Source organism: Cynocephalus volans, chromosome 1, assembly GCF_027409185.1.
Source record: "Cynocephalus volans isolate mCynVol1 chromosome 1, mCynVol1.pri, whole genome shotgun sequence".
Classification (NCBI taxonomy): Eukaryota; Metazoa; Chordata; class Mammalia; order Dermoptera; family Cynocephalidae; genus Cynocephalus; species Cynocephalus volans.
Genome location: NC_084460.1, coordinates 107502313 through 107524885, shown reverse-complemented (window position 1 = coordinate 107524885; position 22573 = coordinate 107502313). Strand labels below are relative to the sequence as shown.

Below are 22573 nucleotides of genomic sequence, written 5' to 3'. Positions count from 1 at the left end.
TCATAACTAATAAGCATCTCAAATTTAATACGTCCAAAACAGAACTCATGATTTTTCCCACCTCAAAGTTCTCTTCCATTCTTCTAAGTACATGGCATCACCATCTACTCAAGTACTCAAAACAAAAGTCCAGTCCTCCCCAATCCATTTCCAAGTCCTGTTCATTCTACCTCCAACATATTTTTAAATTTTTTACTCTTCCCCATCTTCACTACCATGGGCCTCGTCCAAGCTATGGCAAACAGCATCCTAACTGATCTCCCAGCTTCCACTCTTGTCCTCTTCCTCCACACAGCAGTAAGATCATGCTACTCACCTACTTAAAACATTTACAGGCTTCCTATAAAAAATAAACTCCTAATCAGGGCATCATCTGCCTCTATCTTTGAAAGAGTATACACAACCAAAAATATACACCCACTGGTAATATCTCTAGTCAGGAAAACTACAGGTACTTTTTCTCGTTTTGTTTGTATTTTTAAATTTTTCTAGGATGAATACTTGCTACTTACTAAGAAAGGGGAAATAACATTGCTGAATACATATAATATTACATCACATTTTTTACACGTTCATGAGAAAAGGGAATGGAAAACATGGGTCAATTCTGTAACTGTCAAGAAACATGCTTACATGAAAATACTAGCAAACATATTCCAAAACTTTAAGAATGTTGTGCCAAGGCTGTGGGATTATTGGTGACATTTCTCCTCTTCTACCTACCATGTTTTAACACAATTACATTCATAATAGGAAAAAAAAACAGGTTATGTTATAAGCCTCACCGTCTTGGGCAATCCGGCCACAACCCACCAAGCCAGCCTTTCTCACATCCAAGCTCCCACTCCAACCCCGCACGGTCCCGCACACTGGTCCCTGGCTTATCCTACCTTTCTAAATCCCACCCATCCTTCACGAGGGAGGAGGCGGTAGGGATGGCGACAGGTTGGAGGGACATTCCGGGATTCTTCTGGTAAATCCACAACTTGCTGGGGACAAATCTTGTCTCCAATGCCATCAGCAGGCCACCAAGCTTCACATCCTGAAAGCTCCGGCCACTGTGGCCCCAACATCCCCCCATCCCCTCAGAGAGCGCGGCGCCTCCTTGAAAAGGACCACCCCCCCTCCACTCACATCCGAATTCCGGGTTCCCGATTCTGAGGCTCCTCGACAAACACCCAGGATCCAGCCTGCTCCTGGGATTCTCTCCTCTCTGCAGTCACCAGCTACCCCCGCTCCCCTCTGCCGGGGGACTCGCCGCCTCGGGCGACCGGAGGGGTGGGGGAGGGGCGCGCACGTGCCCGCGCCGCCCCCGCCCAGACAATGCCCGGGAGAGCGGGGCGCGCGCCCGGCCGGTCCCATCCTGCTCCCGCCAACACTCACCCTTTCTCTGGGTCTCCGGCGGCAGGACGGGCCCCGCAGGGCTCCGCAAGAGTGCCCGGGGAGGTGAGGGAGCGGGCGAAGCCCCGCGGAGCCGCCCCACCACGAGGCCCCGGCGACCCCGCAGCTCGCGGAAGCACACTGCTCGGCAGAGCCGAACCGCGCGGCCCGCCCCGCACGTCAGCAGCAGGGGCGGGGCAGGGAGCGCGCGGCCACAGGGGTGGCAGCGGCGGCGCGCGCGGCCCCGGGGCGGAGCTGGCGGGGGCGGGGCGGGGCGGGGCCCGAGTTTGACAGAATATTCATTCTACCTGCATTTATGAGCGTCCATAGGAAAAACAATAGTAACTGTGAGTTTTGTGTGTGCCATCTTGTGTCAACCTCTGTAAAAGCAGATTAACAATATTTGTTCAACAAAATTTTATTGCATTTCTGTTCTGTGTTCTGGCACTGTGTTCCAAGCACTATGTTAGGCACTAAGGATATATAAATGAATAGAGTTCCTACCCTTGTGAAATTTAGAGTCTAATTATTATTTGACAGGGAAATAAACTAATATGAAATGTCAAGAACGGTTCCCTTGAGCCTTATGATAAGACTCAAAGAGAAAACAGGAATTGGGGAGATAAAAATAAATTTCAAGGAGAAAGAGGTAAGGTAAGAGGTCAGGATGAATGTGTTGCTGTTCCTCCACCCATGGGGTCTAATTCTGAGGCAGAGGCATAGAAATATACACCTAAGTGCTGAGGAAGCTAGAAGCCCTCTTCCCTTGGTCGAAGTTGAAGGCTGTCCAATTCTGGGAAATATCTCACACTGAGCAGGGCTCAGGAGCTGACAGTGGCATTGGGAGGGAGAAGAGTCTGAGATAATGCTGGTGGGTCTACACAGCTTGCAAATGGTGTGCCAGAAATCCATACTTTTCTGATGCTCCTATAGGACATGCAGAAAGTAGCATGGTTGAGAGACATGGGCTGGCCAAGGGGCACTGTGCCAAGGCCAGGTGATACTAAGCAGAGGCTTTGTGGTGGACTGGTAGGCAGGGAATAGCTGGAAAATGTAGCTAAGACCCCAAAGATGTGCAGAGCTGAAACACTCCTAAGTCAGCTGAAGAGAGGAGCAGGGATGGAGGAGTGGTGGTAAACAATGAGACAACAGACTCTGAAGGCACTAAAGTAACAGGTCATGAGCCTGCCAGCCAACCATCCCAACAACTGATGCCAGCAGGGCAGTGGTGACCAGCAGTGACCAGCAATATGGCAACAGAAGACAGTGAGGACCAAGGCTACAGCTCACAACTCTGCACACAGATCAGAGACCCCTCCCATCACTTCCTTGAGTCATCCCCTTGATCCCATAGGCCATCTTGGGAAGTCGAGAAGGAGGGGAAAGTTCTGATAAGACTGTAACTGTGGACTTCTGGTCAAGATGGCAGAATAGACGGTCCCTAGCATCACTCTCTCCCACAAATCAACCTATTTAAACTATAAAAACATAACATCAAGTGCATATGGTACAGGGAGACGTCCAGCAGGGGAGGCAGAAGCTCTGCGGAGACCACATGCCCTGCGGGCCGCCGTTGCACGATCCGGCAGATAGGCTTCACTGCCACCACCTGGCTCTATTCCCAGCCCAGCCCAGCCCAGTGAGCACAGAGTGGGGAGACATCTGGCAAGGGAGGTGGAGGCTCCACAGAAACCACAAACCCTGTGGGGCTGCCACTGCGTGATCCAGCAGGTAGGCTTCACCGCAGGCACCCGGCTCCATTCCCAGCCCCGCCTAGTGTGCTAGGAGAAAGGAGACATCCAGCAGGGGAGGCGGGAACTCCACGGGGACCACACTGCTGCCGCGTGATCCAACAGCCCGGCCCAATGCATACAGAGCACAGAGACGTCCAGCAAGGGAGATAGAAGCTCCGTAGAGTCCACACACCCTGTGGGGTGGCCGACACCACGCGATCCAGCAGCAGGTAGGCTTCACCGCCGCCACCCGGCTCCATCCCAAGCCTGGCCTAGCATGCACAGAGCAGGGAGACATCCTGCAGGGGAAGGGGAAGCTCTGCAGAGACCACACACCCTGCGGTACCACCCCGTGATCCAGTAGCCCGGCAGAGTCCATGCTGACCAGAGAGGTGGCTCCCTGGAGAAGCCCAAGACCTGAGGCAACCACACACGCAAGGCACCAGTGGCCAACTGAGCAGTCACTGAGGTAGCCATACCAAATTGGCAACCACAGCAACATCTTAGTCAGTCCATAGTGTCAAACCTGTGGACTGTGAAACCCCCTGCCACAATGAATAAACATAAAAAAAATACCAGAAATACAAAAAATCAAGAAAGTACACCACCAAAGGATAATAACTCTCAAGCTCTAGATCCTATAGAACAAGAAGCCTTTGAAATGACTGACAAAGAATTTCAAGTGATAATTCTAAGGAAACTGAATGAGATACAAGAAAACTCAGCTAGATATCATGATGAAATGAGGAAAAGTATAAAGGACCTGAAAGAGGAAATGTACAAGGAAATCAATGTCCTGAAAAAAAATGGAGCAGAACTCGCCGAACTGAAGAAGTTATTCAGCGAAATAAAAAACACAATGGAGAGTTTAACCAGCAGGCTTGCAGAAGTTGAAGAGAGAACCTCTGAACTTGAAGATGGGCTGTTTGAAATGACACAAGAAGCCAAAAAAAAAAAAAAAAAAAAAAGAAAAAGAAAGAAAAGAAAAGAAAAGAAAAAAGTATCAAAGGCATTGAAGAAAATCTGAGAGAGATATCAGACAACCTTAAGCACTCAAATATCCGAGTCACGGGTATTCCAGAAGGGGAGGAAAATGGAGATTGCATTGAAAACATATTTAACAAAATAGTGGCAGAAAATTTCCCAGGTATAGGAAAAATCACAGATCTTCAGATCCATGAAGCTCAAAGATCTCCAAATGTATTCAACCCAAAAAGGTCTTCTCCAAGATCTGTTGTAGTCAAATTGGCAAAACTCAAAGACAAAGAGAGAATCTTAAAAGCTGCAAGAGAGAAGCGTCAAATCACCTATAAGGGAGCCCCAATCAGACTAACATCAGACTTTTCATCACAAACCCTAAAAGCTAGAAAGGAATGGGATGATATATTCAAAATACTAAAAGACAAAGATTGTCAGCCAAGAATATTCTACCCTGCAAGGCTATCCTTCCGAAATGAAGGGCAAATAGTATATTTCTCAGAGAAACAAAAACTGCATGAGTTCACTACCACACGACCACCCTTACAAGAAATCCTCAAGGGAGTACTGGGTTTGGTAGCTGAAAAATAACTACCACTGCCATAAAAACCCAAGAAAAATCAAAACCCACTGGTATAATAAAAATGGCATTAATGAAGAGAAAACAAACAAACAAAAAGGCTATCTACAACCTAAGGAAGCAACAAACACAGAAAACAAACAGTAAATCAGAAAGCAAGGAACAAAAGACTCCTAAGACAACCAAACAATAATCAATAAAATGCTAGGAATAAATCAGCACTTTTCAATAACAACTCTTAATGTAAAAGGTTTAAATTCCCCAATCAAAAGACACAGACTGGCTGACTGGATTAAAAAGGAAGACCCAACTATATGCTGCCTTCAAGAGACCCACCTCACCCATAAAGACTCACATAGACTAAGAGTGAAAGGATGGAAAAAGATTTACCATGCAAACAGAAATGAAAAACGAGCTGGAGTAGCTATTCTTATATCTGATAAAATAGACTTTAAACTAAAAACCATAAAAAGAGACAATGAGGGACACTACTTAATGATAAAAGGACTGATCCATCAAGAAGACATAACAATCATAAATATGTACGCACCCAATGTTGGAGCAGCCAGATTTATAAAGCAAACTCTATTAGACCTAAAGAAGGAAATAGACACTAATACCATAATAGCAGGGGACCTGAACATCCCACTGTCAATATTATACAGATCATCTAGACAAAGAATCAGCAGAGAAACACAAGATCTAAACAATACTCTAGGCCAATTGGACGTGGCAGATATCTACAGAACATTCCATCCAACAACCTCAGAATATTCATTCTTCTCATCAGCACATGGATCATTCTCCAGGATAGATCACATATTAGGTCACAAATCACGTCTCAATAAATTCAAAGAAATTGGAATTAACTCATGTATTTTCTCAGACCACAATGGATGAAAACTAGAAATCAATAACAAACAAAATTCTGGAAACGATACCAACACATGGAAATTAAACAGCATTCTACTTAATGACATATGGGTCCAAGAAGAAATCAAGCAGGAAATCAAAAAATTTATTGAAACTAATGAAAATAATGATACATTATACCAAAACCTGTGGGATACTGCAAAAGCAGTATGAAGGGGGAAATTTATTGCATTAAATGCTCACCTCAGAAGAATGGAAAGATGGCAAGTGAACAACCTAACACTTCACCTTAAAGAACTAGAAAAACAAGAACAATCCAAACCTAAAGATAGCAGACAAAAAGAAATCATTAAGATCAGAGCAGCATTCAATAAAATTGAAACCCAAAAAACAATATAAAAGATCAATGAATCAAAAAGTTAGTTTTTTGAAAAGATAAATAAAATTGACAAACCATTAGCATGGCTAAGACAAAAAAAAGAAGAGAGAAGATTCAAATAACAAAAATTAGAAATGAAAAAGGTGATATTACAACTGATTCATCTGAAATACAAGGAATCATTCGAGACTACTATAAACAACTATATGCCAACAAATTTGAAAATCTGGAGGAAATGGATAAATTTCTGGACACACACAAACTCCCAAAACTGAGCCATGAAGACGTAGAAAATCTGAACAGACCAATAACAATAAAGGAGATTGAAGCTGTTATCAGAAGGCTCCCAACAAAGAAAAGCCCAGGACCAGATGGATTCACAGCAGAGTTTTACCAAACATTCAAAGAGGAATTGACACCCATTCTTTACAAACTATTCAAAAAGATTGAAACAGACTCAAATCTCCCAAACTCATTCTATGAAGCAAACATCATCCTAATACCAAAACCAGGTAAAGATACAACCAAAAAAGAAAACTACAGGCCGATATCATTGATGAATATAGATGCAAAAATCTTCACTAAAATACTCGCAAACAGAATACAGGAACACATATGTAAAATTATTCACCATGATCAAGTGGGATTCAACCCAGGGATGCAAGGTTGGTTCAACATATGCAAATCAATAAATGTGATACACCATATTAATAAAGTCAAACACAAGGACCATATGATCATCTCTATAGATGCTGAAAAAGCATTTGATAAAATTCAACACTCATTCATGACAAAGACTCTCTATAAGTTAGGTATAGACTGAAAGTATCTCAACATAAATAAAGCCATATATGATAAACCCATTGTCAATATCATCCTGAATGGGGAAAAGCTGAAAGTTTTTCCTTTAAGAACAGGAACTAGACAAGGATGCCCACTCTCACCACTCCTATTCATCATAGTGTTGGAAGTACTAGCCATAGCAATCAGAGACGAGAAGGAAACAAAGGGCATCCAGACTGGAAAACATGAAGTCAAACTATCCCTGTTTGCAGATGACATGATCCTATATATCGAACAGCCTAAAGCCTCTACAAAAAAACTCTTGGAGTTGATAAATGATTTCAGCACAGTAGCAGGATACAAAATCAACACACAAAAATCAGTAGCATTTCTTTTCTCCAATAGTGAACATGCAGAAAGAGAAATCAAGAAAGTCTGCCCATTTACAATAACCACCAAAAAAAATAAAATACTTAGGAATAGAGTTAACCAAGGATGTGAAAAATCTCTATAATGAGAACTACAAACCACTGCTGAGAGAAATTAGAGAGGATACAAGAAGATGGAAAGATATCCCATGCTCTTGGATTGGAAGGATCAACATAGTGAAAATGTCCATACTACCCAAAGTGATATACAAATTCAATGCAATCCCCATCAAAATTCCAAAGACATTTTTCTCAGAACTGTAAAGAACTATCCAGAAATTTATATGGAATAACAAAAGACCACGCATAGCCAAGCAACACTGAGCAAAAAAACAAAGCTGGAGGCATAACACTACCTGACTTTAAACTATACTACAAAGCTATAATAACCAAAACAGTATGGTACTGGCATAAAAACAGACACACGGATCAATGGAACCGAATAGAGAGTCCAGAAATCCACCCACACACCTACAGCCATCTGATCTTTGACAAAGGCACCAAGCCTATACACTGGGGAAGAGACTGCCTCTTTAGCAAATGGTGCTGGGAGAACTGGATATCCATATGCAGGAGAATGAAACTAGACCCATACCTTTCACCATACACTAAAGTCAACTCAAAGTGGATTAAAGAATTAAATATACACCCTGAAACAATAAAACTTCTTAAAGAAAACATAGGAGAAACACTTCAGGAAATAGGACTGGACACAGACTTTATGAATACGATCCCGAAAGCACAGGCAACCAAAGGAAAAATAAACAAATGGGATTATATCAAACTAAAGAGCTTTTGCACAGCAAAAGAAACAATTAACAGAGTTAAAAGACAACCAACAGAGTGTGAGAAAATATTTGCAAAATATACATCCTACAAAGGACTAATATCCAGAATATAAAAGGAACTCAAACAACTTTACAAGAAAAAAACAAGCAACCCAATTAAAAAATGGGCAAAAGAGCTAAGTAGGCATTTCTCTAAGGAAGATATACAAATGGCCAACAGACATATGAAAAAATGCTCAACATCACTCAGCATCCGGGAAATGCAAATCAAAACTACACTGAGATGCCATCTCACCCCAGTTAGGATGGCTAAAATCCAAAAGACTCTGAACGATAAATGCTGGAGAGGTTGCGTAGAAAAAGGAACTCTCATACATTGTTGGTGGGACTGCAAAATGGTGCAGCCTCTATGGAAAATGGTATGGAGGTTCCTCAAACAATTGCAGATGGATCTACCATATGACCCAGCTATCCCACTGTTGGGAATATACCCAGAGGAATGGAAATCATCAAGTCGAAGGTATACCTGTTCCCCAATGTTCATCGCAGCACTCTTTACAATAGCCAAGAGTTGGAACCAGCCCAAATGTCCATCATCGGATGAGTGGATACGAAAAATGTGGTATATCTACACAATGAAATACTACTCAGCTATAAAAACGAATGAAATACTGCCATTTGCAACAACATGGATGGACCTTGAGAGAATTATATTAAGTGAAACAAGTCAGGCACAGAAAGAGAAATACCACATGTTCTCACTTATTGGTGGGATCTAAAAATAAATAAATAAATTCACACATACACACACACACACACAAAAAACCCCGGGGGGGGGGCGCGGGGAAGAAGATATAACAACTACAGTTCCTTGAAGTTGATACGACAAGCATACAGAAAGGACATTGTTGGGTGGGAGGGAGGAGAGGGAGGAGGGAGGGGCGTTTTGGTAATGGGCCAAAATAATCAACCCCATTGTATATTGACAAAATAAAATTAAAGGAAAAAAAAAAAGACTGTAACTGTGAATTCTTTACCCAAATGTTTACCCAAAATGATATTTTTAGACCAGAAGAGACTCAGATAACTTTCACTGGCAAATTGAAGTTTAGCCCACTCCCCAATAGGAATGAGAGCTCATGAGAACGTTTCCATCATTTAAAGAGATAACATAGCCACAATTTTTTTTTTTTTTTTTTTTTTTAAAAGATGACCGGTAAGGGGATCTTAACCCTTGGCATGGTGTTGTCAGCACCACGCTCAGCCAGTGAGCAAACCGGCCATCCCTATATAGGATCCGAACCCGTGGCCTTGGTGTTATCAGCACCACACTCTCCCGAGTGAGCCACGGGCCGTCCCCACATAGCCACAATTTTTACACAAATAGATGCAGTGTGTAGTTTCAATAACAGAGATAAGTTCTGTGAAGGAAATGGGCAGGATACTAAGGAAACACAACATGGGGGACCAAATTTAATGTGGAGGTGGAAGAGGTCTCCCTGAAAAGCATTAAGTGAAACCTGAAAGAAGTAGGGGCTGTTGGGGAGGATAAAGCCCAAGGTAAGTTGAGAAGAAGGCCCATGGCTCCTTAAGCAAGAGCAGAGTGGCTGGAGATGGGGCTGAGAGTTAGGCAGGAGAAAGATCATGTAGGGAGGTGGTGGTGAGATTTTGATCTTTACTCTAAGAACAATAGGAAATCATCAAAGGGTTTTAAGCAGAGGAGCAATGTATTCGATTGTTGACCTAAAAGAGGAGACTGAGGCAAAAATATAAAGAGTTTATTTGAGCCAAAGCGAAGGACTGCAGCCCGGGAAGCACAAATTCAGGTTGCCTGAGTTTGTGCTCCCTTCAGTAGCAGTTATGAACTGACATATAAAGGAAGAAAAAGAGAAGTCGATGGGCAGTTCCAAAGTTGTCTGCCAAGAATTTACATTGGTTCACTATAATAACATGAACTATTAATTGGCTATATATTGCTCTTTGTGTCATAAATTCCAGGGGCTTTGCAACAAAGAAAGAATGATGGTCACATTGTACAACTTATGATAATATTTGGGTCATCTATACCCAATGGTAGCAGCAGCTACCAAAAACATGTCATTAAGCAATTATCCCAGATGTAGGTGAGGGAGATGCTATAGGTCAAATGTATCCCCCAAAGTTCACGTATTGAAAACTTGATCTCCATTGTAACAGTGTTAAGAGGGTGGGAGACCTACGATGGTAAATGAAAGGTGGGTCCTTTAAGAGGTGATTAGTTTGTGAGGACTGTGCCCTTGTGAATGGATTGATCCATTCATGGAGTAATGGGTTTTATAAGGAGATCGAGTGAGAAAGTTCTCTCTTGCTTAACCTGTTCTCACCTCACAATACCCTGGTCACCTGGGACTCTGAGTTTCTGTGAAGAGTCACCACTCAGAAGAAGGCCCTTACCAGGTATGTTCCCGGGACCTAGAACTTTCCAGCCTCCAAAACTGTAAGAAATACATTTCATTTCTTTATAACTTATCCAGTTTCAAGTATTCTGTTAGGGCAGCAGAAATGAACTAATACAGGGGGCTTGACTGAAGTCCCATTCTCCTCTCTCTCTGGGCCTGATAAGTTTAGTAACCTTACTTTCCTTAGATTGCTCTAAGCCATTTTCCTTTGTCACGATGTATTTTGATTTGCACTTCTTTTAGAAAGATCACTTGCATCAAAGAGACATCTGCACTCCCATCTTCATGGTAGCACTATTCACAATAGCCAAAGATAGAATCAACCTAAGTGTCTGTCAACGGACAAATAGATAAAGTAAACGGCGTATAGTATACATAATGGAATACTCAAAGAAAAGATACATGTTTAGGTGATGGACATGCTATCTACCCTAAGTAAATCATTGTACAATATATGCATGTATTGAGGCAACACACTGTACCCCACAAATATGTGCAATTAAAAACAAATTTTTAAAAATATACAAAAAAAAAAAAAAAAAAAAAAGAATACTTGTCCCAGCAAGTGGGTGGGGAATGACTTGAGGTATATGAAAAACAAAGCAGTGAGACAGCTAGAAAGCAATCTGAGTCATCCAGGGGAAAAATGAGCACGGCTTACAGTGGGCAGTGGGATGGAGGGAAGAGGATAGATGAAAGAACTATGAACTATGGAGAAAATACCTAGAGACTTGGTGAAAAACTGGGAGGAGACTGGGGAGGAAAGGGAAGAGAACTGGCCCTGGCTAAGTCAAATGGCACCTTAGAAAGCTGCCCCTTCCTTCAGGCAGACGGAGCCCTGCTCTGGGGCTTGGCAAGTGGCTGGAGGCTGGATTTCGGGCCCCTCTGTTGGCCAGGCCCCCTTAGGCAGCCCTTGCCTGCACAACCTCTGGAGGTGGGCCTGGAGGAGAAGCTTAGGAGGGGCGGAACAGGGGATGGTTCCCAGGTTTCTGGCATCGGCAAATGGTGGTGGATGGTGGAGCCATTTACTGAGAGGAGAGAAACTGAAAGAACAGATTTTGTGTATTGGGGTGAATTAGGAATCCTCTTTGGGAGATTTTAAGTCTGAGGCATCCACCTGAGGATATTAAACAGGCATCTGCATATACAGCTCTGGGGCTCAGGGGGGGCGATGGGGGATGTTGTCAACATACAGTTGTCATCATATAGTTCGTGAGAGCTGGTGAGGTTGCCATGGAAGAGAGTACCATTCAGAGAGTTTGCACAGTCTCAGCTTACAGATGTCACACTTTGTTTTAAACAAGTCAACATTTCAAAGATTGAGAAATTTCACATAATCAGAGCTGTGGTAATCTGGCCCCACGTTGCTATAATTAGGTATTAGCTAACACTACTTACCAGGCAGTGTTCCAGGCATTTCACCAATTTAATCTTTCTAAACACAATTTTATTATTATTATTCATACTTTAAAGAAGAGAAAACTGAAGCACAGGAAGGTTGAGTAAACTTGTCAGACAGCTAAGTGGTAGAACTGGGTGGTAGACACAGGTGTTCTGAGAGCATAGCCCGCCATACCAGGGAGCAGTTGGAAGGCTGCGATCCCATTTGGAGAAGCCCTACAGTGTCTGTCAGGCCATGGTCCCACCACTCCTATGGCTTTCCTGACCATTCTCCCTCATCTCAGTCTGAGCACGAGTTGCCCTCTATTGTTTTACTCGCACTGCTGTTTTCTCATATTAGAGAATTATTTCTCTATACCCATGCCAAGTAGAAGATTAAAAATATTAAATTGAGACATCTAACTTCTAAGAATTTAAACATAATTTATTTGTGAAACTTCTGTTTGTGTATTGCCTGTTCAGATAAAATTGGTAAAAACAGATTAATAAATATGTATGAGAAATTCTTAATGTTTCCAAGCTTCTGGTACAGTCATACTTTTTTTTTTTTTTTTTTAAAAAAGATGACCAGTAAGGGGATCTTAACCCTTGACTTGGTGTTGTCAGCACCATGCTCTCCCAAGTGAGCGAACCGGCCATCCCTATATAGGGATCCGAACCCTTGGCCTTGGTGTTACCAGCACCACACTCTCCCGAGTGAGCCACGGGCTGGCCCTGGTATAATCATACTTCTGAAGTGACCTATCATTCTCAAGTACATGAGATTAAAATGATTAAAAGAGACAAAGCAATTAGAATGTTAAATAACTAAATTTTAATTTCAGATAGTTTTATTTAGATGAGGGCAATCTCTCAGCGAGATGGGGTAGACTTTGACAATATGCTTGAACTTGGTTTCAAGTCTTGGGGGAAAAATACAGTTTTAGTTAGTTTGGGATCTTATAAACTCTTAAGTGGGAAAGCAGGATGGGGGTGGCTTGAATTGCTCACCTTCTCGTAGTGAAAGTATGGGAGCAGGGAGGAGGGATTGGCTGTTAAATGTAAAATATTAGTGAGAAAAAAAGCATCTATTATGAAAATTAGTCAAGAAGTTTCCAGAAATGCTGACATTGACCCAGGAAAAGGAGTCCAGTGGCTGGGGGGCCTCGTGCTGAGAGCTGCTGCCCAACAGTTTAAGGGCCTCAGTTTGGGGGGGAGGAGCAGTCTGGAAGCAGCAATCAGAGAAACAAGGAGAGCATGAGAAGGAAGGTGAACCAAAGCTCTGCCTCAAAGTGGGAGGGGAAAGCTGGCTCAGATGGAAAATTATTGCTAAGTTCTGACCTGGAGATACCCAGGCCCAAGGTATCCTGACTTCTTCCTGAGAAAATCAGCCACCCTTCCTAAGATTAAAAGGAATGGGACCCCAAGAACCCTTAAGGTGGTGAGGTTTCCCTGCCTGAATGCAGATACTAGTCAGACTTGTAAAATGAGAACCCCGTTTCCTAGCCCCAAGAAAACTGGGTTTTTTTTGGGAGCTGGCCAGTATGGGGATCCGAACCCCTTGACTTTGGTGTTATCAGCACTATGCTCTCCCCAACTGTGCTAACCAGCCAGCGGTCAAGAAAACTGTTGAAGTTAGTGCCTGGGAAGTATACTCAGGCAATTAAAAATAAAGGATTGTCCCAACCAGGTCGAAACAAGAAATCAAATGTCTGGTTGGCCTAGATTTTATTGGACCCTGTCATAACCCAGAAGAATCCATGTATTTTGCTGCTCCTGTGCTATAGACTGCCTGTATCCCCTGAAATTCATATGTTGATATCTAATTCCCAATGTGACAGTGTTAGGAGGTAGCAGGTGATTAGGTCATGAAGGGATTAAAGCCCTTATAAAAGAGGCCCAGGGCCCTCCTTTGCCCCTTCTGCCACGTGAGGACACAGCAAGAAGATGGTGGTCTGTGAACCAGGAAAGGGGCCCTCACCAGACACAGAATCTGCTGGTTCCTTGATCTTGAGCTTCTCAGCCTTCCTAACCGTGAGCAATTAATTTATGTTTTTATAAGCCACCAAGTCTATGGTGTTCTGTTGTAGCAGCCCAAACAGACTAAGGAATCCTGCATGTGGATTGTGCAGTCACCACAGAACACAAATATTAGGGGTGAGGAAGATCATGCAATATTTTCATTCATGAAAAAAATATGGATATTTGCCCAAAAAGGAAACTTTCTATAGCTGGAACTAGTTGGTTTCTTGTCTTTGTTTTATGTAAAAACGAAGCCTCTAGATGTGGAGAAATTTGAATTCTCCTTCATTGATAGTGGGAATATAAAAGGGTGCAGCTGCTTTGGCAAACAGCTTGGCAGTTCCTCAAAATGTTAAACGTAGAGTGACCATGACCCAGCAGTTCCACTCCTAGGTAAATACCCAAGAGAAATGAAAACATACATCCACACAAAATTGGTACAAGAATGTTCATAGCAAAAACTTGTATCTCAATACAGTTGTCTAAAAAAAGAAGCCTCTGGACATAGGCTAAAAATGTCTGAAAATTACTTCTAAAGGTAAAATAAAATAAATATAAAATTTTAACTGTAATAGGCAGGTTTTGATATCAGAGAGAGTCTGAGGAGGCCTGATAGCTAGCCACAACCCACCCTGACCTCTACCGTGTTCTTCACTCCACCACAGGAAAGAATTCAAGAGCAGAGTCACAGTAGAAAGTGAGATCAGGTTTAATACAGAGAATAAGAAATACAGGCTTCACAGGGAAAGTGTGGCCTAGCTCCAGAGACTGAGCAGTGGCCACGGTAAATTTAATACAAAAGTGAGAAATGCATAGTTCACAAAGTCCAGGCTGGCTCAAGAGTGAGCACAACCTACTAAAGGCAAGTTTGATACAAAAAGTAAGAAATACGCACCTCAGGCTAAGTGCAGGCTGGCCCCAAAGAGAGTGAGCAACAGCTCTGCCTTCTTCCTGAATTCAACTTTTATAGTTTGGCTATCTATACATACTCATGCTATCTAATGACTATTCAACCAAGGGGATGGTTCCCATTTATGTAATCTAGTCTTACACATGCTTTGTTGGTCTCTTTTAGAGCATGCTCATTGGTTAAACTCCACCACATATGAATACATTCGGTGCTCTCCAGCGCTTGCAGTGGCGGGTCATTTAAGGGATAGACTCTTTTTTACTGAACATGCTTAGCCACCAAGATTGCATAAATCTGCCTCCTGTGGTCTCAATCTTCACGTGCTGGTGCTGAAAACAAGTGCTACAGGCCACCACAGCTTAGGACTCAGAGGTGGGAGTTGAGTCCTATGGGAGAGGTTAGAGACCCAGGGGAGTGGCCTGAAATTCAGAGGAGTGGCCTGAAACCCGAACCCTTGGAAACTGAATACCTCTTATCTCAGTTTCTGTTATGAGCTGGTTCCAGTAGATTCTAGACAATGTAAAAAGGGGAATGTACAAAAATGGTTCTACTTAAACTTTGGGGCAGGTTTTGAAAGACTAAAGACTCTCAATTTTAATTTGGTTACATTTACTTATGTCTTTAATCAGCTTTTAAGGGTTCAGTTAATATAATGCTGAGATATATTAATTTATTGTTTTTAAATTGGACTTCCCTAACTACTACCACTACTATAGCTCTGTTATGAAAGATAAATAAAAATTTGAGTTTGTTTCTTGACAGAATTCTTAACATCCTTAATGGTATTTACTTGTGTTATCCTATGCTAGCTTTTATTATAATTTTTCTTGTCTTTCTATTTTATGGCCTATCTGTTCTAGAAATGCCCCCCAGTCCAGAGGTACAGTCCTGGCTGTAAATAGCTCGCATTCCCAAATATAATAAGAGGTCACTAGTGGCCTTGACTGTGTCCAAAATAAATAATGTTACCTATATCAGATTTCAAGAATTGATTACTGCACAGAGTACTATCCTGTTGACTGTTGTTAGAAGTCTCATTCTGTCTTCACAATGGGTTATGCAATGGGAGGTTTGTGGGACAATGCTCCACAATCAGATCTCAGATTCTTCTAATTCGAGTGAAGAGAGGATTTTGGTTGGCAAGAGCACTCTTCTGTAACTTGACTTTGGCAGGGAGATACACCACATGTACAACTTTTATTTCTTCAAACATCTCCAAAACCTCCTTTTTTGTATGATCATTATGTTTCTCCTTCTTTGTTTATGAAATTTGTTTGTTCAGAGTAAACTCATCCAGATTTAGTGTTCCCCAGCTGAGCAGCAGATAATGTCAGGATGGTCATAAATGTGCCAACAGAAGAATTGTTCTCATTGTAAAGGAACAAAAGGAGGAGAAACTGTCAGGGAGCTTTCCCTGATGCTCTGTATTCTCTTTACTATAGATAAGACCAAATAGAAAATTTGACTAGTCAGAGTTTGTGTACAGAATGAGTTTTGGTCTTCATGGTCCCAAATGCAGGCAGTCTATTTTAAAATCAAAATATTCACTGATGATGATAAACTGATAGCTGGGATAGCTCATATTTTTTGACCCTTCATTGTATATTCTTGGTGCAATGTTGACATCTATAATCTGTATAAAAGATTTATTTATGCAACAACATAGGAATATGAAGCTGTCCTTCCCTGCTCCCCTTTAATCATCTCTCCACTCCCTCGGCTTCTTGAAACTCTCTCCTTTTAGATGTGGCATACACAGTAACTTGGAAGATTTAGCATCCAACCCTAACCTTTTCTGTCATCTTCTAAAGAAGCTGGAAAGTTAAACACTCAATTTCCCACCCTCCCTTGCAGCCAGGAGTGACCATTTGATCATGTGACTAATACGTGGCTCTCTCATCAATTCTGTGAGCTTCTATTACCTTCCAATAAATTCAGGCTGAAAATAGAGACAGATAGAGGGAAGACCCTAAAAACCCAAAGGAATACAATTCAGAGTTTAGATGAAGGAGGGACATCTCATTCACGAAGAAGAGAGAGGATAAGAAATATCCTGTCCTTGAGAGGGCAAGATGTTGAGAGAGATCCTACCTCATGACCTTTATTTTCTCTTTGAAGAAGGCAAAATCAACTGCTGAGAACCAAAGAAGACAGTGGAGCACTCCAGGAGAGTGGTAAATTAGCTGTTATAGAGAAATGGGAAAGCAGAGAGTAGGTACCCACTGAAAGCTTGCCAAGTATATCTTGCCCATTTGAGGCTGGAGATCACAGAATTCTAGAGGTATTTAGTTTGCAGCTAATTGATTTTCTCTACCAGTGCTCAATAGCTTGGGAGTAGGAGCTGAGAAGACCAACAATTGGATTAATATACACATAGACAGTTAAGAGAGTAAGTGGAATTGGAGATCAAAAGGGTGAGCAAATTTTGTGTGCTGGTAAGAGTGATTGTAATGACATTATAATTACCTAGTGCAGGCTGGGAAGGGATAATGGTTAAGGGAGGGATCTGCCTGAAGAGATGTTAGAAGATTAGAGATCTGGAAGAGATTCAAGGAAAGTCATGGACTGAGAGAGATGGAAGGAAAGGAAGGCTGTGGTAAAAGACAAAAAGCCTTTAGAATTTAAGGTTTCATAAGAACAATAATTCTGGGTAATGAAAACATCTAAGGCATGCCCTTGTGTGTTGCTGGAGTGAGTGGGGGTGAAGGTCTATTTTTTAGAGGTCAAAATAATGTGAGGCTAGAGCAAGGCGCTGGGCCCTACGTGCTGAAATGATCCAGGAAAATGGCAGAAATCAAAATTAAAGAGCACGACTATGAGTCAGATGTCAAATTTGCTAATAAACGACATTGTGATTATTGAGTTTAAGGAAGCCACAGGTCAAGTGGAAAATGCAACAAAGACATTAATGTTATTTCCATGTCTCAGCAAGCAGCCCTCCCTTGTTTACAATGATTTAATGACTTTACAGAAAGCTTCTGGAAGGTAGGGCCTGTCTCATTTGATGTATCAATCCCACAGCATCTTGCTCAATGCTTGGCAATAATTGGAAAAAAGAGACCACAAAATCTCTTCTTTTCTAGAAAGTAGTAATTTTTTTTTTTTTTTTTTTTTTTTTGGTGGCCGGTGTGGGGATCCAAACCCTTGACCTTGGTGTTATCAGCACTATGCTCTACCAAGTGAGCTACACTGACCAGCCCCCTAGAAAGTGGTGATTCTTTATTCCCATTCCAGTACCTGGAAGCCTATGACTTTCTCTGTCACAGAGATAAATGTAGGATTTATCTGTTCACATGTTTGCCTCTCCTGTCAGCCTATAAACTTGAGGACAGAGAATGTCACACTCATTTTTGCAGCCCCACGAGGAAACATTTTGCCTGATCCATATTAAGGACTCTAATGTTATCAAAAAAATAAATGAATATATTAAATGATTGAAATCTCTAAGCTGTTAATAACTACCATTCCTAAGCATCATTGCCAAGCACTATGCTAAGTGCTTAACATTCCATCTAACTTAATCCTCATACAGAAAGAGAGGAAACTGAGGCTCAGAAATGTTAAATATCTTGCCCAAAGACACACAGGTGGTAATTTTTAAAGCTGGCATTTGAACACAGTTCTGATTTCAAAACCCATTTTCACATTATATTGCCGCCAAGCCTGGTCCAAGTATGACAACTAGGATTTTAGAAAACCAGTGTCAGTAGATAGCTCTGCAGTGCTAACTTCATGATTAGGGCAATGATTCCTAAGAGACTTTTTTTTTAAAGGTTGTATATATGTGGATATACTAGTACTGTATGAGAAGCAGATACCAAGATGGGATTAAGTGTGCAAGGATTTTAATAAAAATGTGCAAGGAAATACCCTATGAGAGAATATATAGAGGAAGACAGCCAGAGAAGTCTGGGAGAGTCATTAGATCCCAAAAGCAAGTGAAGAACAAAGAGAAAGTTGGGTAGAAGCATCCTACGTTGTCGGGTAGTCCAATTGGACAAAGCAGAAAGGGAGTCTTATAGCCAAAATCTATGATCAGAAAAGACCTGTGTTTCTCAGGAACAGGTCTGCCTTAGTATCCCTGCCACAAATCATTGGCTGTGAGCAGCCAGTGGGAGGTATGACCTCAGTGCCAACGCAAGATGGATTTCAAAGCTAGCAGTCAGGGCATCATATGGTCAATTATGCTCTCTGAAGTTTGAGATCAGCCAGGCCCATTTCCATGGCTGCCACATCATGCTAGACAGCTTTTGGAAAAGGGCTGCTGTTCTGTTTTGCCTCCTCTATTTATCCACATGCGGACACAGAATTCCTATAAAGCCTTATTATCTTTGGCCATCCTACCAAATATCAGTAGAATGTAGTATGTGTTAAACAGCTAAATATGATCTTTAAAAATCCTCTTTCCTCTTTCTGTTTGGAGATTTGTCACATTTTCTCAATGTAAAAAGATATGAGTGCTCAAAGCCTTGTCTCTTTGGACAAATTCCTCTTTAGCACTTTGGTTATAGTATGTTAAGTATGGTCTATTATGTTTATGCAACTATGTCTCAAACATTCTGTTTTAAGGTCTATTTTTAACAGGCTCTGCCATAATAAATATAAAAATCAGAATTGGTGCTTTTATTTACTAAAACATTAAGCACCTCTGTGCCAAACATAGTATTAGAATACAAAAATGAACAAGTGATTTGTGTCTGAGTCTTAATTTAGAAATGTCACTGAATGATGATGTGGTCAATGCCATTGGAAAAAAATGTTTGTTATTCACAGTTCCCCTGCAAATGACAGGCATGGCCATACAGGGTCACAGGGGGAAGAAGCATTGTTGGCTAGGAGGAAGAAAGGAGCAAGGGGAAAGCATAGGCAGTAGCTTTTATTGGGGTTTCTTCAGGAAGGCAAAGCAAAGCAGGGCAACAGCTTACAATTGACTCTTTTGAATAATTCTGGCAGACTTTGGGGCATAAGAGCTGTCTCTAGCTGTCTGGTATCTGGCCCTGGGTTGAATTAGGGCAGGGGAGATATTGGCTTGGTGTGTGAGAATTAGATAAAGAGGTGGATGGAGGTATGAACTTTGGATTTGTTGATTTGTACACGAAAGGCAGGCTTGATGACTCATTGTTTACTGCTGTCTCTGGGAATTAGCTAGCCCTGAGAGGGGCAGTCTTTCCCTAGCCAGCAAGGACCCCCAAAGATGTCAAAACATCATAAAATATAGAAAATAAAAAATATAATTAATACAACAAGACTTAGTTCTAGTCTTCAAAAACATCCCAACATAATTAGGAAGAAACCACCCCTTCTGATTTTGTCTTCATTACCAGTTAATAAATAGCAGAGAAGGAGGAGGTAGGTATAGGTCATTTCCCCCTCTCGTTCCATTAATAGAGCAACTGATTTATTTATTTTCCTTTTTTCCCCCTATTTTTTTCTTTGCAAGTGATTTTTTAAAGAGACAATTTATAGTACAAGGGCCTCCTATTTATCCATTGTTCATGGTTTCCAAATATGAGCTAATACTTTTAATTCCTGCAATTCTTTCCCTGCTTTTGCACATTATATTTTTGTCCTGAACCAGCTACATGAAGAACCAACATTTATGTGCTGCTCGTCCATGCCAGAATTGTTTGCTCTTCAACATATATTGCGTTGTCTCATCGCCTTATAAGAAGACTGCAAGGTGAGTATTATGGTTGCATTTCCTAGAACAAGGAAAGTCAGGCTCAGAGAGGTAAATGGCTGTATGGTAGAGCACTGGTTGGAATCAGGTCTGATGAAGCCCATGCACTTTATAGATGTTCCTACGCAAGAAAAAATTAAATCAGGTGAAAATAACTTTAACATTAACTAATCAAAAAGTACTCTAACTTGCCATTTTATTTTGGATGGAACAACTCTAAGCATAAAAAGCTAAGCATTTATATATGCTTTTATTTTTATATATTTTAAAAAATTTGCTTTTGTTAAAGCAAATTAAGACATTGCCTCTCCAATAAATAATATGATGCCCTCTCTCTATTTTCAAATTTATTTGCAATAAATTTTCTTAAGTCCCCTTAATACTCAATATTGTTATAGAGGTGCTTTTGAGAACCAGATCAAAAGCACATTAGGGTGCAAATGTTATGAATTACCTTCTGGTAATTAAAGTTTTTTCTGAATAGGTAATACTTTCATGTGGTTCAGACTAAAAAATTGATTTTATGTATATTTATATATAATTATATTAATTATGTGTGTGTGTGTATATATATGTATAAAGTTCCTTTTTACTTGTCCCTTAGCCACCATTTCCTTTCTTCATACATGCTACTGTTTTTAGTTTCTTGTTTATCCTTCCAGTTATTTTATGCACAAACCAGTAAATACACAAATATATTAATATATATTTTCCTTTACCACTTTTTGCACAACCACTTGGATATATTTAAAATAAAACAGAACAACAAATTTTTGGTAAACAAAATTTAATACAACCATATAGTCAAGTAATAATGGTTAAAAGACATTTTATTAGATACAACTTTAAAAAAATTAAACTACGCAAGAAGTATATTTAAACAAAACATATAAGTATTAATGTACTACAACTGAATTGAGAACAATGAAATAATTTTTCCACCGTGAAGACTCTGGAGCCTCTAACTGAAAGCAAATGACATTTGGCCTTCACAGGTACTGTTGTAAAGCTGATTATACTTTTGTTCAACTCTAAAATTGTGTTGTCTTAGATAGCTGTGGAAACTCTCAACAAAAATTTAAATAAAGAAATTGTGGGGAGGGGTGATGGGGAAAGGAAGAGTTAAGTGCTTTTTCAAGAAAGTTAAATAAAAAAAAAAAAAATAGAACGTAAGAATGGAACAAACATAAGTAGATATACTTTTTTAGAAGTAGATACTGCAAATGATGTTTACAAGGGTATAATCAATGTAAGATAGACGTTTGTCTGAATATCTTAAAAAGCACCTAGGTATCAAAAAACAAAAACAAAAAATATAAGAAAACCCCAAACACCCAACAACCTCCCTTAACATTCTCATTCTGCCAAGCAATTACACGGCTGGTGCTCAGTAAAAATTTTAAGGGGAAATTTTTTTACTCTATAGGAAACAAATATAAAACTTATCTAAGATAAGTTTTATTTAGATTGAAAAAAAGTTGAAATAGCACTAGAAAACTTAAGGCACAAAAACAAATTTAGGTGCAGTTATTTCGAAAACTTTAAAACAGAAATTCTTTTCTTTGGAAAAATATATAAAATAAGTTATGACTGTTGCTGTTTTAAAAAAATATTTATGATGATCATCTTTAGCACTAAGTAAACTTAATACCTAAGGCAATCACACAAACATAAAACATTCATATAAAACATTAAAAAATGTCCAAAGTATGCTGAAATCGTCTCTGGACTTATCAATTCACACTCCTGGATCAAGTGGTTTCTGGTTCCTAGCATTAGATGTGACAATAAGTACAGCTACCTAGTCAAACTACTGCATTAAAGGTCAACCAAATTGTCCTATTCTGGTTACGTGGTATGGTAGATTTATTTAACTAAAAAGAATAAGGGGGTTGAGGTGATGTAAACCTGGCTTTCAACATAATGCACAACAAATTCTAATACGGCCAAAATTATGTTGAGGTTAACTGGTGTCTTGGATTTACTAAAATAAAGGCAATCCATAGGAAGCCTTTAAGAGACATTATCGAATCACTTGGCACCACATAAATAGCAATCTCTCCTCTTTGAAAATATAATCCGAAGTAGATGTTGTCTTTTCCACATATAAGGCACACACTAACAATTCAACCCCTCTCCTTTCATGTATGGGTTCTCACAGCAATTTTTTAAAAAAATCTATTGCCACATCCAGACAACAGGAAAAAAACACACACCTGGA

General features: G+C 40.6%; 1 protein-coding gene across 6 annotated transcripts in view; it reads right to left on the bottom strand.

Annotated features, from left to right (window-relative positions):
* YEATS2 (YEATS domain containing 2) overlaps window positions 1-1531 on the bottom strand; it is a 97339-nt gene extending 95808 nt beyond the window's left edge. For 5 of the 6 annotated variants that reach the window (XM_063101453.1, XM_063101456.1, XM_063101457.1 and 2 more), the window contains exon 1: window positions 1384-1531. The gene's annotated coding sequence lies outside the window, so the exon portion shown is untranslated. Of the gene's footprint in view, window positions 1-1134; window positions 1202-1383 lie in introns of those variants that run through there. The other variant, XM_063101454.1, reaches the window with a different exon arrangement.
* Window positions 1532-22573: the final 21042 nt, after the last annotated feature.